This window comes from Larus michahellis, chromosome W (genome assembly GCF_964199755.1).
Source record: "Larus michahellis chromosome W, bLarMic1.1, whole genome shotgun sequence".
In the NCBI taxonomy this organism is placed as follows: Eukaryota; Metazoa; Chordata; class Aves; order Charadriiformes; family Laridae; genus Larus; species Larus michahellis.
Window position 1 is genome coordinate 6912747 of NC_133929.1, and position 17534 is coordinate 6930280.

The window sequence follows — 17534 nt, forward strand, 5'->3', positions numbered from 1 at the left end:
TGGGACCTGATGAAATCCATCCATGGGTCCTGAGGGAGCTGGTGGATGAAGTTGCTAATCCGCTTTCCATTATATTTGAAAAGTCATGGCAGTCTGGTGAAATTACCACTGACTGGAAAAGGGGAAACATAACCCCCATTTTCAAAAAGGGAAAAAAGGATGACCCGGGGAACTACAGACCAGTCAGTCTCACCTCTGTGCCTGGCAAGATCATGGAGCAGATCCTCCTGGAATCTCTGCTAAGTCACATGGAAAATAAGGAGGTGATTGGTGACAGCCAACATGGCTTCACCAAAGGCAAATCGTGCCTGACAAATTTGGTGGCCTTCTATGATGTTGCCACAGCATTGGTAGATAAGGGGAGAGCAACTGACGTCCTCTACCTGGACTTATGCAAAGCGTTTGACACTGTCCTGCACGACATCCTGGTCTCTAAATTGGAAAGGCATGGATTTGATGGATGGACCACTCGGTGGATAAGGAACTGGCTCGATGGCCACACTCAAAGGGTTGCAGTCAGCGGCTCAATGTCCATGTGGAAACCAGTGACGAGTGGCATTCCTCAGGGGTCAGTACTGGGACCAGTGCTGTTTAACATCTTTGTAGGCGACATGGACAGTGGGACTGAGTGCACCCTCAGCAAGTTTGCTGACAACATCAAGCTGTGTGGTGTGGTCGACATGCTGTAGGAAAGGGATGCCATCCAGAGGGACCTGGACAGGCTGGAGAGGTGGGCCTGTGTGAACCTCATGAAGTTCAACCAGGCCAAGTGCAAGGTCCTGCCCCTGGGTCATGGCAATCCCAGGCACAAATACAGGCTGGGCAGAGAATGGCTTGAGAGCATCCCTGAGGAGAAGGACTTGGGGGTGCTGGTGGATGAGAAGCTCAACACGAGCAGGCAATGTGCGCTTGCAGCCCAGAAAGCCAACTGTATACTGGGCTGCATCAAAAGAACTGTGGCGAGCAGGGTGAGGGAGGTGATTCTGCCCCTCTACTCTGCTCTGGTGAGACCCCATCTGGAGTACTGTGTCCAGCTCTGGAGTCCTCAGTACAGGAAGGACATGGACCTGTTGGAATGGGTCCAGAGGAGGGCCACGAAGATGATCAGAGGGCTGGAGCACCCTATGCTATGAGGACAGGCTGAGAGAGTTGGGGTTGTTCAGCCTGGAGAAGAGGAGTCTCCATGGAGACCTTATAGCAGCCTTCCAGTACCTAAAGGGGGCCTACAGGAAGGATGGGGAGGGACTCTTTAGGAAGCAGTGTAGTGGTAGGACGAGGGGTAACGGTTTCAAACTGAAAGAGGGTAGATTTAGATTAGATATCAGGAAGAAATTCTTTCCTGTGAGGGTGGTGAGGCACCGGAACAGGTTGCCCAGGGAAGTTGTGGATGCCCCATCCCTGGAAGTGTTCAAGGCCAGGCTGGATGGGGCTTTGAGCAGCCTGGTCTAGTGGGAGGTGTCCCTGCCCATGGCAGGGGGGTTGGAACTAGATGTCTTTTAAGGTCCCTTCCAGCCTAAACCGTTCCATGATTCTGTGGTTAGCAGCTCAGTGTGGTGCACAATCTCTTGGGCTAGCCAGTAGCAATAAAAGGCCACAGGCACAAGACAAATTCATGAATTTAGAGTGCCACAAGTATTCACAGTGTCTGTAAAATTTGCAGTCTGAATTCTGTCTATACCTAGGTTTCTGCTCTAGCATGTATCCAGAGCCTTTTGTATTTTAATAAGCTGAAACAGCTCTAGGTTTCAATTTTGTGCATAAGCTGTGACATAAATGTCAAAGTGTCTGCCTGATACAGGAGGTATATCCAGAGTATACCCGAGTAGGTTTTAAATGGAGGGAAATATACCACCTTTGTAGTTCTAATTATTGGGGTATAAGTAATAGGTTGTTCATCTGGGATGTTGGAAACCTGCACTTAAATGTTGTCCAAGAAGACTTGAATCTCAGGTCATTCATATTTTAGGACAGGAGTGCACACTCTGAAAATCTTTGGGTCATTCAGATGAATCACTCATCCTGGGACTCATTTGATTGTTTCACAAGTTTGTATTGGAAAATTCAGTATACAGTTAAATATTGTGCCTAAAAGCTTTGCCGAAGTTTCTTATTCCTTGTGCTTCTCTTTCTCACCCTTGGTAGTCACATTCATTTTAGTATCTAGATGATGTCTGTCTTCCTCATATTAAGTTAACAGGCTGTCTTTGTTAGTGAGTCAGCATCTGCTTAATGCAATATTTAGCCAATCACTCCTTACTTATAGAAGTGTGAGTGTTGGGTGTCACCAGCATTTTATACACTCCCATGGTCACTATGAAACATGGTGCCATATCTCCGAAGTACTGCGCAAATAAAATTAGATATGTCCCTCCCTAAATTATTTCTATGTCTAATAGAAGATGATATACAACATGTGGATGTGAAGAAGTAAAAAAACAAACAAATGAAAAAAAAACCAAACCCCAAAAACCCAACCAAATAAAAAGCCCCAAACCCAAAACTCTGAAAGCAAAATAATAAAATGTCAGTTTATGCTTATCTAGTAAGGATAGGGTTCACTAAAAATTTTGTACCTTTGTCTTAAACAGAATGTTGGCTTTGAAAGCTCAGGGAAGAAGCAGCAGGGAGAAAAAAGTAACACAGTGGTAAGTACATTATTTTTATTTCTTCTGATGCAGCTGTACAATATATTAAAATATAAATCCTTTTCTTTATTCATATGTTGTAATAATCACCTACAAAGCACTTGACTTGTACTCTGCATCATCTCATGTTCTTCTGAAGGCAACTTTTTTAGTTATAAATATCTGTTGAAGAGCCAAGTGAATGATATGTATTTACATGTAATTGTGTGCATATATAGAAAGGGGGAATATATGGGAAACTGTCTGGTTTAAAGCTTAATATCTATTATTAAATGTTTTGATTTGTAGAGCTTTAGCATTTTATCTTTCCAAAGAACTAAAAAAAACTATTTTAAAAAGCAGTATAAGCATGTTTTGAAAAAACTTGGATAAAAGATGCTTAAAAAAATTGCTGTGAATGCTTGTTGGGCCTCTTACTGTTCTTCTTTCTGGTTTGCTGATCTAAGGCCCAGGTGAACATCATATCATGTACATTGCTCTCTTATTGGTATATTAGCATTATTTAGCTAGAGAGCATATTTAAGAAAATTAAAAGTATTTAGAAGCCAAATAAAGCTCATTTTTCTGTTTAAAGCTCTGTGGAAAAGCAACCCATGTTCAAAATCAGCCTTTTTCTTTATTAAATGATGCCAGCGCAGGTGGTACTAAGTTGCTTTCGCCTCGTTTTGTAAGGATTTCTAGAGGCAAGTATTTCTCACGAATAAAAAGAATGCTGAATAGAATATTGTTGTCTTCAGAACTTCTGTATGAATTCCTGTGGAGGAGTTATATAACCAACAACTCAGTTTTTTTGGATATTCCATGAAGGTTTGAGGGGCTCCTATGGTTTCCTTCAAACTTCAAATTGTTATAGTACATATCCTTGAATTTATATAGCTTTTTTTGATTTGGGGAGGAGAAACAAGTGAGCCTCAAGCACAGTGGTTTTAAAAATCAATTTATTCCTCCTGATGTTTTCTTAGTAACAATACAAATATTTACCCAAAGAATATGCAGTCAAAGTTGAACATCAGAAATTAAGCTCAGATCTAATACTAATCTCAGCAGCATTGTTAATGGTATACAACTAGAGATCGTTCTTCAGATAAAATGTTATAGTAGCACTTACTTGAATAGTTTGGCTGTCCAGATGGAAGTTAGTTTCTAGAGCTGCCTTAAAAACAGAGCAAAAGGAAATTTGAGAGAACTAAGTTGCAGCTACCTGGGCTGCGGTTGTGTAGTGATGGGGGGAAGGAGTTTATTGTGTAATGTTAATATAAACAGTCAATATAAATATTAAAAAAGCCAAAATGACAATTGTTTGGGTATCTGAACATGTTCTAATTTATTGTTTTACTGTAAAATGAATCTATAATTTTCCTTGTCCTCTTTTTTGTTAAAGGTGTTTCTGTAATGGATCTTGCCTTAAATTACAGATCTGTACTCCTGTATACTTGTGCCTTACTGATGCCTTAGTCTAGGAATATAACAGGTTATTGAATATTACTGTATTTCAGTTAATAGCTGTGTAGGATATTTTATTGTGCAGGTATTTGCCAAGAGGTTTTTTGCTTACTTATGGTGGGTTTTACTTGTCATAATAACTCTTCAGGTTTGTTTTAGCACAGTCAATTTAGGTAAATTTTTAAGCTGGAAAATAACTGTTGCAACAAATATCTGGTTAGATAGTCTAGTTTCAATAAAGCAGGAGAATGCTGCTGTTGAACCAAGAAAATGTTATTGATACCATTATAAAATAGTCTAATCAAGAACTTCAGATCTTAATTGTATGAAGGGTTTATGAATATTTTAAACAAAAATGAATGGAAATAGTAAATAGAAATCTGATTAGAATTTAATTCATAGAATATAAGCAGCAGATGATTTCAGTAAATGTCTCCAGAATTCACACCTGGCATTGATCTTCTGGGAGTTACCTGAGTTATCTTGCTGCCCTTGGAGGTGGGTGGGTTGTTTTTTTTAAATATATATAGATATTGAGAACTTGAAAAGTAGTTAACTCCAAGAGGAGCTTTGAGTTTTGTTACCAGCTTTTGTATTTCAGTGAGCTAGGAGTGTCACTGGTTTTGCTTGTATCTTAGTGGCTGTTGAATCAGTGAAAGCAAAACTGTTCTCTGCTCTCTCTGTTCCCTTTATTTTCTCAAAAAATCATAGTAAGCATCCTTCATATTTTTGCATTTAATAACTGGTTATTTACTGTATTTACTAATATGTTCCTCCTTCTGTCATTACCATTCCCCATTGTTGTTTCATGAGTAATGCGTTTTATTTCATTTGCTCTGAATGCTGTATCTGAGCAAGTACATTGTAGTTTTTGGTGTTCCCTACCTGCGTGAGGACATGCAGGCATGGATGCAGTTGACTCAGACTATAGCTTCACATTAAAATGGTGAAATGGTTCCAAAACCCACTTTTATTTCCTACTGCTTGTTCTCTCCCCCAGAGTGCAGGACTGTGGTTCATTGTTTTGTACTGACCTGAGTGTTTGTCAGTCTCATTCAGTGAAATGAATGACATAACCAATGTAATTTTACAAAAAATTTTTTTTTTTTCCTAGAAGAGACAGAAAGAAATATCTTGGATGGGAGGGAGGAGGAGGTAAAAATACCTTAACTTGGCATTGTCACCAAATAAGGTTTTGACGCTACATCCAGAGAATGCCAATGCCACTTACAAAGCAGCAATCTCTTCACAGTACACACTGTCTTTTCACATTTCAGCTCCTTGTCAGGGGCCATCAGGTTTGAGTCATACTTTCCTCTCCTAAAGAGAACAAGATATTTGTGAAGAATTTGTAAGAACTGTGTTCTTTCTTTCCTGTAAGAGTCGAGGATGTTTTGTGTTCCTTAAAGTACTAAGATGCTTACAGTTTCCCCAAATTCATGAGGACTAGTGATGTCGTTAGCTGGAAGAGATTAATTTAAATTGTGCTGGGAGTTTTCACAATATAGCCTCTTTTACAGCAAGCCAAAAAGCCTGTCTCTGGGTACCTTCTGTGGTGCGTGTTGCTGCTTTAGGAAAAAGAAAAACATCTCTAAAGACAAACTGGTTCTTTTTTTTTTAAAAAATAATTATTTCCAGTACAGGAAGCTTCATTTATTATTATTTTTTTAATGTAGAAGTTAATCAATGTATTTAATGAAGTTAATCAATGTAATTAATTTAATGTAGAAGTAATCAATTATTTTGGTTTTTGGTTGGGTTTTTTTTTAGTGGATTAAATAAGATTCTTATTAAATAACAATTTTTTTTTCTTCATAATTCTCTATTTCAATCAGGACTATGTTGGGGACTTATTTGTTGGCCAAATAAACCACTTTGTGTTTGTTAGGTTGCATGTTAGGTTACACGCCCCCCCATCTTTGCCTTTCTTTTGTTTATACATCCTCAGCTCCATAATTCTGAACTTGTTTGTAAATAGTGGAGTGGGCTAAAAAGAACCTGACCAGATATTTTTGTGCCTAATTGTTCTTGCCTTTATGTATAAACATCCAATAGCTGGTTTCATTTTTAGCTCTGCTGCTGATATAACTGGTAAACACCCTTTTGAAAGTGCTTTCACCAGTTTAGAGCATGAGTGGTCCCATCATGTTAGCATCAGACAGGAAATTTAAGGGACTAATGGTACAGTGAAACTATTACATCTAGAGCAAATTAACAGAAATTAGGAAAAAAATTACTGTGAATTTAGATTTTACTTTTAACAAGCATGAGTTCAGAATTTTTAAAGAAATGGGATACTTGTGTGTTTGCGTGGGGGGATTTTGTATTGGTTTTTTTAATGCTCATCAAAACATAGCTAGGCGTGTGGTTAAACAGAAATGTCCTGTGGGGTTCCAGCAGATCTGCAGGTGCTGTTGGGCTGCCAGGTACTTGGATGATGAGAGTGTGCAGGGAATTATCAAAGAGTTCCAGGAAAGAGTGATGTTTCACTGGATGGTGCTCTCTCTTCTGGATTAATATTTAGTGTGTATCCAAGCTTGCTGTTGATCTCGCTTTCTTTCATTGATCATGGTCTTTCAAACTGATGCTTTGCTTTTCTGCTTCCAGTGATTTTTATTTTATTCAGTGAAGATGTTACAACACTTATAGTTTACTGTCGTTACAGTGTAGATCTGATAGAATTATAGTACTTGCTTTGCCCTAGGTTCTCCAATACTTTTGTCTGGATATTGTATTAATTATATGGTATTCTCCAGTTGTTACTTCACTGGTTTTTAGCAAGCATCAACCACTGCTTGTAACAGAGGAGGGCTGATAGCTATAATTAAGTCAGAGGCTGGTAGTAGATGCTTTGTCTGCTGTTTGATCAGTTGAGGAAGGGGAAACATGTTTCTGGAAGTAGAGAACCCTCAATTTCAAAATTGAAGAGTTGTTTTATTATTTTTTTTCATTTTATTTTATTTTAATTTTTATTTGATGTTTTGGCCTTCTTGAACAAGCGCCATAATACCCCTTGATCAGTTTGGCCTTGCTTATCACTTCTGAAACTTTAAAGTACTCTAAGTCATTCACTGTCTCAAATAGAATAGAATATATGAACTGATATCTATCTATCTAGATATATAGATATAAAGCAGAAAAAATAAGATGAAGCTTTGACATAAGTTATCTCAAATAAATTATGTATGGTTTCATAGCAAAACATCTTCAGTTGTGATCTCTTATCTCCCTCTGGTTTTGATCATACTGGTTAAGCATCACCATTATACCATACTTACATATACCATCATACTTATATTAGAAAATGCTTAACTTTTCTCACAAATATGAGACTTCACAGAATAATTAGTCTTGTCTGCACAGTCTTTGTTACCTTCAAGATACAGGCAGGTAAATAAGAGAACGTTTTTCTTTGTCCCATTTTGTGTAATTATTGTGGAATTTGTTTCCTACCTATTACTGTCACAGTTAATGTGTATGAATGGGTAAAGACTATGCTCAAATACGTATCTGTCGGAGTGGGAGATGGACCCAGAGTAACGATGGAGTCTCAATATGAGTATGATCGTTCTCCCTTTATTCAAGTTCTCACAGAGTATATAGAGACAGGCAATAAGAGCACGCGCTAGCGGCAGCTATATGATTGGCTTACAGTCTCTGTTCACGCGCTGTGCATGCAGTTCATTCACACATCAGATTGGTTACAAGAATTCTCATAGTAAATTGCTTAGTCATTAGCACAACATGTTTTCTACCTTCTCAGTCCCCGTTTTTCCCATGTACTAATTCCATCTTCTACCACCTGTTTTGCTCTTAATCTAATCTCTCACAGTAGGGAGGCTGGCTCACATGACCATTTTCTCTCAGACACATTCCTACAATACCCCCTTTTTCTTCTTGAGCCAGCCAGACCTTATGCATGGCATTTTCTGTCATGTCAGTCACTTTGCGGAGAACACACGAGGCTACCATAATCAATAATAATATAACCAACAACAGCATGAGCCCTTGTTTTAGTAAGTCTGATAACCATCCCGTTATACCCCATGAGTTTAACCAATCATCGAAACCATTTTTGACCACTTTTAATTTGGACATGTTATCTTTCAGCTCCCGTAACTGCTTATGAATGGATGATGAGTGGTCGGAAAGGTTCATACAACACATACCTTCAAAATCTTCACATCCATGACCCTGAGCCAACAGCAGAAATCAATAGCCGCTTGATTTTGCAATGTAGCATGCCGAATGCTATCAGCATCAGAAAGCAAGCTAGATAGGATTTCAGTTGTAAGGTTTATCTGTTTACTTGCCCAACACCCTATCTTATTCAACATATTTAATGCCGTTGCTGTTCCTAGCGAGGGAAGAATACTTAGCCCTATTCTTTGTCCGAGATTCGAAAATGTTATACGGTCGTCACAGGACGGAGTGAAGGTATGAACTGTTCTCTTGGCTCTGTGGTTACTGTGTGCTCTGCTCACTGGGTCTTTGGCCGTACGCAGGCCTCTGCTCGTAGATCTGCCACATCTCCCCCTTTTTTGTTTAACACCAGACCATTTATTAACAAGGTCGCCATGACTTGTGCTTCTACTCGTTGTGACGCTCTTAGCAGGTTATATACTAAACACAATTAAAAACAGAATCAAAAAGAACCCTGCTAAGGCAATAAATACCCAGATTCCTAAATTTAGCCCAGAAAGCCAATTTCTTTGGATTTACCCACGAGAAATCCTTTTGTAATATTTCAAATACATTGCGGTTCATTAAGTCTTGAATCTTTAGTATTTGAGCTTTTAGCTGATCATGTAAAGGACGAATTTTTTTTTTTTTTTTTTTTTTTTTTTTGCAACAACATGTCAAATTGTGATAACCAAGGGTCAAGGTCATCCTTTTTGATGGGGACATGTATGTGGCTTGGATCCATTCCAGAAAGCTGGTGACAGCACAAACGACCCTGGAAAAAGAATCGCGGTAACATTTCAATCATCATAGTTACTGGTTTTGAAGAGGTATGTGGCAAAAATACCCACTCTAATGCAGTCAGGCTCTTTGCGAGTGCATCATCCCACTGTCCTATCAGGACATAAAGTTGAAATTCTTGTAGGAAGGTGTTCAATGCGTCTTGCAGCAGTAGTAGACTATATCTTATCTGCAACATGCTGTAATGCCTTCGGAGCTGCTGGGGTCAATGAACATAGAACTTATGGGGGGGCGGGGGGGTGGGGGCAGACACAGTGCTTCAGGGCATCCCCTGTACCTTCAAAGTGCGCTCACGTCTCTCTCCCCCTCTCTGACCCGAGACAGCCTCCTTATATCCTGCACTGGATTGAGTGGAGAAGTACAGGCTAGAGTCGCTGCATGCATGGCCAGTGCACGCAGCGAGTCCCACCAGACTCTCCTGCACTGGATCGAGTAGAAAAGTACAGGCCAGAGTCGCTGCACGCGTGGCCAGTGCATGCAGCGAGTCTCACCAAACTCATGATCCAGCTTTGCTAACAGCGGCTGTCTGATACGTGACTACATTGTTGTAATCCCTTCTTGTTATCTTCTTCTGTGAAGGTCGGGTTCTCATGGATACACACATAGTTTTTAGAGCAACATATTCTACAACTCGTACAAGGGTACGATGCAAAGCGGCATTTACAGCTGATCATATAATGCTTATTAAACACGGCAAACAGCATACTAAACATAACAGACAAATTCCTTCCACACAGGCAATGAGTATAATTTGCTTCAACCAACCCCACCCCCAAGTCCATCCAGCAAAGAGATTTCACCCAGTGGTCTCCACAAGTTGCTGGTTCGGTCGGTGCAGTTCCTGCAGCTGGGCATGGATGGATGTGGAGTGGTCACTTAGATTCATACAACACAGTCCTTTAAAATCTTGACAACCATGTCTGTGAGCTGAAAGCAAAAAATCAGTAGCAGTTCTGTTTTGCAACATCGCATGTCGAATACTATCTACATCTAGCAATAACTCAGGAATAGCGGTACTAGTAGCATTGTTAAACTTATCCTTGGCAGCAAGAGAGTCCTTGTTATCACAAATCCTTGGCAGCAAAAGAGTCCTTGTTAGCAACAGCGCATGCGGACTCCCTGTTCTTGCTGGTACTGTGCTTTGATCTTCTTCCACAACAGGCCAAGATTCCCAAGCAGCTGGATAAGGTGTCTGTGAGTCCATTACAGGCTTATGTCATCCAAATGTTTTTCTTGCCAGCACCCGAGACTGAATAACAATTGGTGTGATGTATGTGTTTTCCAGCACCCAGGTGTGAGTCCCTTGAGTGTATTTACAGTCCTCCTCGCCGATCTTCCGTTGCTTTCCCATATTCCACCCCCTTGCTCAAGAGACCGCTTCTGCTGGGGTTCATTTTAGTCTCGCAGGGTATAACACAGAGCAATCTACTAAGGCATGCAATAACATAGACACATAGAGGGAAAAACCAAAACCATATCTCTCTGGTACTGCTTTGAATCAGGTGTCCTATTTCTCTTTTTCTGATGCTTTCTCATAGCGCGTATGGCATACTTTTGTGCTAACGTGGCACATTTCCCATCTAATTGTTCCTGTTTGGTTTCTTTTTGGTTTTTTTGGGGTGGTTTTTTTCCCCTCTTTTTTTCTCCTCTTTTTTTTTTCTTTTTTTTTTTTTTTTCCATCACTTACGACTGACATAAAAGTCTGCCTTTGCAACAAGAGCTCAGTTTCTCATTTTTCCTTAAGTTTCTCATTTTCCTACACAGCATCCTATAGATTTTGGCTCAACTGCTTTTCCCAATCAACCATGACCTTATAGACAAACAACAAACAACCAGCGATACGCCCTGCATGGGCGAGCCGTTCCCGAGAGTGTAAACGTGTCGGCTCATGAAAACTCCCCCAATATTCCAGGACTTCCATCAGTTCTACAGCCCATCCTGGTGTATCTACCTGGGGCACGCTCGCCTTACGTCTAAACATTGTGTATACACAAACTTCTTCACTTGACGGAGTGTCAGCCCTAGTCGCGTACGAGAACAGTACCACACCGGGCAGAACACCTGCTCAAGGGGAGTCACCTAACGACACTGCACACAACAAAAAGCAAACAGTAGCACACATGCTGATCAGCAGGTATAAGCTGGCGCCCACACACACTTACACAGCAGACATACAAAACCAGCACTTCTATCTCAGGGAGACAACTGGGGAGGGGAGGGGGCGAGGCGGGCAATGGCAGGAGCAAACAGCTCCGGCTCTGTCCTCCTCTGCTGACATTCTGCCTCCTCCCTCGGCCTCAGGTGGAGCAGAGGGGATCAGCAGGGGATCGTCCCAGACCTTCGGACCTGGCCTGTTCGATCCCCCTCCCATGGGTTGTAACGCTGCAAAAGCCCCGGCTGCCGTGGCTCGCTCCGCCTTCATATCTTGTAAGGTCGATAACACCAACCACCATGTCGTCGCCAACGGTGATGCCTCTTTGTCTCCTTTACTTATCACTTCCCACAGTTTATTCCCAACAGCCTCCCATATTTCTGGTTTAAAAGCTGTCTGGGGCTCTGGTGCGAATCCGTTCTCTCTGCACCAGGTTAACAACCTTCGGAGCATACGCTCATCGTATTTCACCCCTCTCTTAGAGAGGATATGCAGGAGAAGTCTTAATACAGCCCCTTCTTCTTTTGTTACTTGTTGCCCCATCTCCTGCCCCGGCTTAATCAGTTTGAGCAACAGTTTCGCTGGTGTTTCAATCCCTCTCTTAGAGAGGATCCCAGCGAGTAGCGTGGCCGCAGCTTCTGTTTCCATAGCTGCGCCTGGGAGGTGAGGAGCGACCTCACGCCGTTGTCTGCTCCCGCTGATGCGCCCAAGCAGCACGTCTCCCAGCCGAAGTTTCCCACTCCCCTCCTCTAGCTGCTTACCGCAGTCTCGGAGAACTCAGTCGCACTGAACCATCCTCTGCTACCAGATGTCGGAGTGGGAGACGGACCCGGAGTAACGATGGAGTCTCAATATGAGTATGATCGTTCTCCCTTTATTCAAGTTTTCACAGAGTAGATATAGTCAGGCAATAAGAGCACGCGCTAGCGGCAGCTATATGATTGGCTTACGGTCTCTGTTCACGCGCTGTCCATGCAGTTCATTCACACATCAGATTGGTTACAAGAATCCACATAGTAAATTACTTAGTCATTAGCACAACATGTTTTCTACCTTCTCAGTTCCCGTTTTTCCCATGTACTAATTCCATCTTCTACCACCTGTTTTGCCCTTAATCTAATCTCTCATGGTAGGGAGGCTGGCTCACGTGACCATTTTCTCTCAGACACATTCCTACACGTATCTGTGTAGTTTAAACCACCTATGTATTTTTGAGTTTACTACAGATACTATAGCATCTCCAATGCTTAGGTGTGATCCTCAAATAAGCTTGAAAGAGGTGGTGTGAAATAAATGCTAGAAGTGATTCATGGAGCAAAAAAATATGATTAGAAATCTGATAGTTTATAATTAGCAGACATATCTATTTCAACTACATATTTTTTTTAACACTGAATTTTTTTTGATGTGGTAGATTAAGTCTTTAGAAACAGAATGCAGTTAATTCTCCCTTATGCCTTCAAACTTTTGAGCCTTTAATGGTTACAAAGAAAAGCTGCTGATGAGAGAGTGATGTTTTTCCCTTCCTACTTCATGAAGTAAAAAACCCAACTGTATCAAGACCCTAATTTTTCCTCTGTCTACAAACACTGAACCTGAGGCAAACTTGTGTCAAGGCTTTAATGGTTTAGGGAACAAGGGGGTTTGGTTTGTGGGTTTTTTTCCCCCCTCTCCTCTGAGTTCTTTAGTAGATCTGCTTCTTGAGAATTTGGAGTTGTTTAGTGGTGGAGAAAAATAAGCCATCATAGTGTTGTAGCTCTGCAAAGTGATCTTGCATTGATTTGGTGCCTTCAGATGGTCTGATGTTGCAGTATATTATGAAACTAAGATTTTTCTGCTTGCCAGACTTCCCCGTTTTGTGGGAAGGGAAACAATACTATACTTTGTGTTCCCTTCCACCTTCTCTGTATTTACCCAAATTATCCATGGAGAAGTTCTGATTTTGAGCAATATAAGAAAAGCACGTGTGCAACATCACTTTTTCCTGTCTTTGGTAGTTATAACAATGGACTCTCTTCTTTAGTACATCCTTCCTTTCCTCCATTACAGGTTTTCTGTTTGGGCAACTGATCATAAGATAGGTAGACGGATAAGGAGGAGAGTGTGTGTCTGACTATATATATAGATATTGCAGAAGAATGGTGGTGTAGAATACTTGTGCCTATCCTGCTGCACCTCTTTCCTAGTATTGTCAATCATCTCTGTTGTAGAACACCAATGCTAAACAGTTCTTCATGTATGTTTAGAAGTAAAAGATGAACAAACATAAGACAAATTTGAACCAAATCCGTTGCATAGTTTCCTACGTTTACTTAAATGCAGCTCTCTTGGTTCATTCTGGTTTTTGAAGCGTTATAATTAGATGTATGCTCAAGTTGGTCAAATCAATGTTTTTTGTTTGTGTAGACTTTTTGGAGAGGATTGTTTATTTGATACTTAAATTTGAGTTTGACTGTTTGGGCTTGGGACATGAGCTGTGAGTTTAGGTACTTTAACTGATATGATAATTGACTGGAGATACGACCTAACATTGTGATGTTGTACAGACATTTGTTTATTGATCCATGTTTCCAATACTGTGGATGCATGTGATCTTTTTAAAAAGCCTTCCTTCCCAACCCAAAAATCTCAAAATCTCTCTTGCAGACTAAGGAATAAGATAGGAAAACTAAATATGTGTGTTTTGCATTGTTAGGCCTTGAGTATTTTTGCTTTTGAGACCTGAGCTTTTTGAGACCTGAGAGTAGGTATGAAAACAACAGCCACTGAAAAAGAAGGGGCAAACGGTTTTACCAATGTAATGTATGCTCTTTTTGAGGGATTTGAATGAAAAAGAGTATCTTATTTCTGTATTTATATGAACCATCTAGTTAGCTTTTTCATATTCTGGAAACCAAAACATAATTCTCAGAACTTGAAACAACTTGACAAAGCAAACTTATTGATGGCTGCAGCTAGTATGATATAGTTGTGTCTTCCCCTTGTGGTTTAACCCCAGCCAGCAACTAAGCACCACATAGCCACTTGCTCACTCCCTCCTGATGGGGATGGGGGAGAGAATTGGAAAAAATAAGGAAAACTCATTGGTTGAGATAAAGACAGTTTAATAGGTAAAGAAAAACTGTATATGCAAGCCAAAGCAAAATAAGGAATTCTTTCACTGCTTCCCATCAGCAGGCAGGTGTTGAGCCATCTCCAGGAAAGCAGGGCTCCATCACACATAAAGGTTACTTGGAAAGACAAAACACCATAACTCCGAACACCCCCCCTTCCTCTTTCCCCCAGCTTTTTATTGCTGAGCATGACATCATATGGTATGGAATGTCCCTTTGGTCAGTTGGAGTCAGCTGTCCCGGCTGTGTCCCCTCCCAACTACTTGTGCACCTCCAGCCTGCTTGCTGGTGGGGTGGCGTGAGAAGTAGAAGAGGCCTTGACTCTGTGTAAGCACTGCTCAGCAATAGCTAAAACATCCCTGAAAATTAAGGCTGTCCCAGCCAAAATCAGCACATCAACTCACACGTAACAATCTCTGCTTCCCATCCTTGTTGTTTCCAAGGCATATGTTCTTATGTTTATACTTCTGTTTGAAGAGACTGCTGGTGGTGCTTCTTTTTGAAGTAGTGTGTTTTTCTACGGCTCTGCAGATCGCTGAAATGATAGAACAAAATGAGACAATATTTCTTTTTGTTAAAGGCTTTTTTTTGTTTGTAAGTATTGGCAGTGGAATTCCTCTTGTGTCTTTACATGTGGCCTCTGAGGCTTGGAGAAGGCATAGGTAGCTGACTCAGTGAGTACATCAGTTTCAGTAGCATCTTTGGCATCTGGCTGTGGGTGGCTGGAGGATGCTGTACTGGAGCTTGTTTCTGTGGAAGAAGCAGGAGGAGGTTATGCTGTCTCTTTTGATGACTTTCCCATTCTGTGGAAATCCCCGGCATGGAATTTGCAGTCTGTAAATGCTTTGTATTGCAATACACTTAAATATTCTTATTTTTAGATCACTTTTTATTTAAATAACAGGGATGGAGTTTTATGGGAAGTGTTAAGTCTTTTGATACATAATCAACGCTGTAATAAAACCCTAGCAACATTAATGCATTGTTAAAAAAGGGAGTCTTGACATTCCACCATCTAATGAAGAGTTTTCTTTTGTCCTTTTAATGGGTGGATGTAGAATCTGACTGTATCCAGCCTGAGTGGTAAGATGTACTTCTGTTTAATGAAAACGCTGAAGTGCAGCAGCCCCTTGACCTGTTGTCGTATAAATTAAACATACTGTGAAGTACGTGGCAAGTTAGCTGCTCATAGATGAAAATCCAAGTGCATAACATTTTTTTCATGTCTTATTAAGAAGAGGGGTCTCACAGCCTGTGACTTCATATAGCACAGTGGCCATGGTATTTTATGTTCTCCCTGTATTCCTAACATAATGTCCTGGTTTGAGGTAAAACAGAACCAGTTTTCTTTTCAGTAATTTTACTTTTCAGTTAAGTCTCTTCTAACTAAGGGCACTCTTTGAAATTAACAGCATATTCTTCAGACAGTGTCTGCTACCAGAGTGATAAGGTCTGATGAGTGTAGTTAATACCAATGAACAGTATGCAGAAAGGCTCTTGCTTATACTTATTGCTATAAGAACCAAGGTCAGATAACTTTATGCGCCATGTTGGAGGGTCAGAAGCAGAAAAGCGCAGAGGGGTCACACCTGCGGGGAGGAGCGGACAGGACAGGTGACCCATCTGTATCATGCTCAGTATAAAAGCTGAGGGATCAAAGGGGTCAGCCTCTCTCTTCAGTGGTCGGTGTCTGAGGATGACTCTGTCTGTTCATCTGCCTTTGATCCCAATCTGTGCGTTCCTGAATCCAGTTCTTGTCTGCTGCTGAGTCCAGTCTGGGACTTTCCCAGTGCCTGCCGGTGATGTGTTCGTCATCCTGGGAGCTCAATACTGGGTTTTGTATATATTTCATTCTTTTCTTATTAATATAATTATCTCTTATTTTCTTTTTTTATTATGAGTATTTCATTAAAGCAGTTTAGTTTCTTTTTTCAATCCATAAGTGTCTGTCTCTCATTCTTCTCTCCCTTCTCTGAAGGTTAAAGAGAGCATCTGTCGTTCATTCGGTGGCCAGTCCAGCCCAAACCGTGACAGATTTATTGGCACCCAATGTGGGGCATGACTGGGGCTCTGACATATTGCCTAAATAGCTCGGGTTCTGGCTTGCCCAAACCATGACACATACTCTGTGTATGTTGAAGTGGAGTCTGCTAAATGTGTCTGAAAGACTTTTTTTTGCACTTGGAGAAGAAAGTTTCCTGTCACCAATCCAGAAGTTGAAATATAATTTCTGCAATTCAAAAAAAATTGGGTTTAAAAAAGTGCATATTTTAATGCAGAGCATTGGCAGTTTGACTAAGAAAATAAATATTCAGTGCTGTTTTGGAAAAGAACGTATTTTTAGACCAATTTCCGGAGGAAATGACGCTTACATGATCACGTTGTCTGTCTGCACGTGTTGGTCCTTCCTGAAAAATTGAGCCTGTCATTTGATTTCAGCCAAACTTGAAACTTGAGACAACATTTTGAAGATGATTAGCAACCAATTTTTACAAAATTTAGAAACAATTAGAGGAAAGAGACCTAAATTTGTGCTCTTGCTGAGGAGAAAGGAGGCAGAACGTGGCTGGTGTATGCAGTCAGTAATCAGCTAGCCAGTTTGCACCATTTAGATTTGCTTCGTCCTGCTGAGGAGGAATGTTATAGGAGTCATGGAGAGTAGAGGGGACTGTTGTAACAATGATTGAGTTTAGAGGAAGATACATTTACGTAGCAAGGTGAAATTTCAGTAGTTCCAGTGTGCACAGGAAGATTGTGTTGAAGTTTTCCAAATTGAGCGTAATTGCAAAAATTGAAGGAACTTCTTTATCTGCGCACTTGGAAACCTTTCCTTTTGAACTGTAGATAGAAGAGTTGGTAGAAACCATGCTGGTTCTTTGTGTTGTATTCTGTCTTTAAATAAGGGATTTGAAATTAAGGTACATGAATTTAATCTTATTTATCAACAAAAAAATTTAGATTTCCTATAGCTAAATTTTAATACTCTGTAGAGGGTGAATTTTGTTATATTAAGCAGAAATATAATCCCAATAACCTTTGTAAAGGTAAGGATAAGCTATGTTGTAAAAACACAATTGACACTTCAGAACTGCTGCTTCAAAATTTTCTGCTTCTCTGTATTGTAGAGCTGTGTTGGGTGACCAGTTTACAGGCTAAATTTTTACTTCATCCTCTGGGATCTGTAGTTGTCTTAACCAC

General features: G+C 40.5%; 1 protein-coding gene across 11 annotated transcripts in view; it reads left to right on the forward strand.

Annotated features, from left to right (window-relative positions):
* LOC141735600 (erbin-like) overlaps positions 1-17534 on the forward strand; it is a 169147-nt gene that overhangs the window by 42143 nt on the left and 109470 nt on the right. For all 11 annotated transcript variants that reach the window (XM_074568635.1, XM_074568634.1, XM_074568636.1 and 8 more), the window contains one exon: positions 2589-2645. The gene's annotated coding sequence lies outside the window, so the exon portion shown is untranslated. The remainder of the gene's footprint in view (positions 1-2588; positions 2646-17534) is intronic.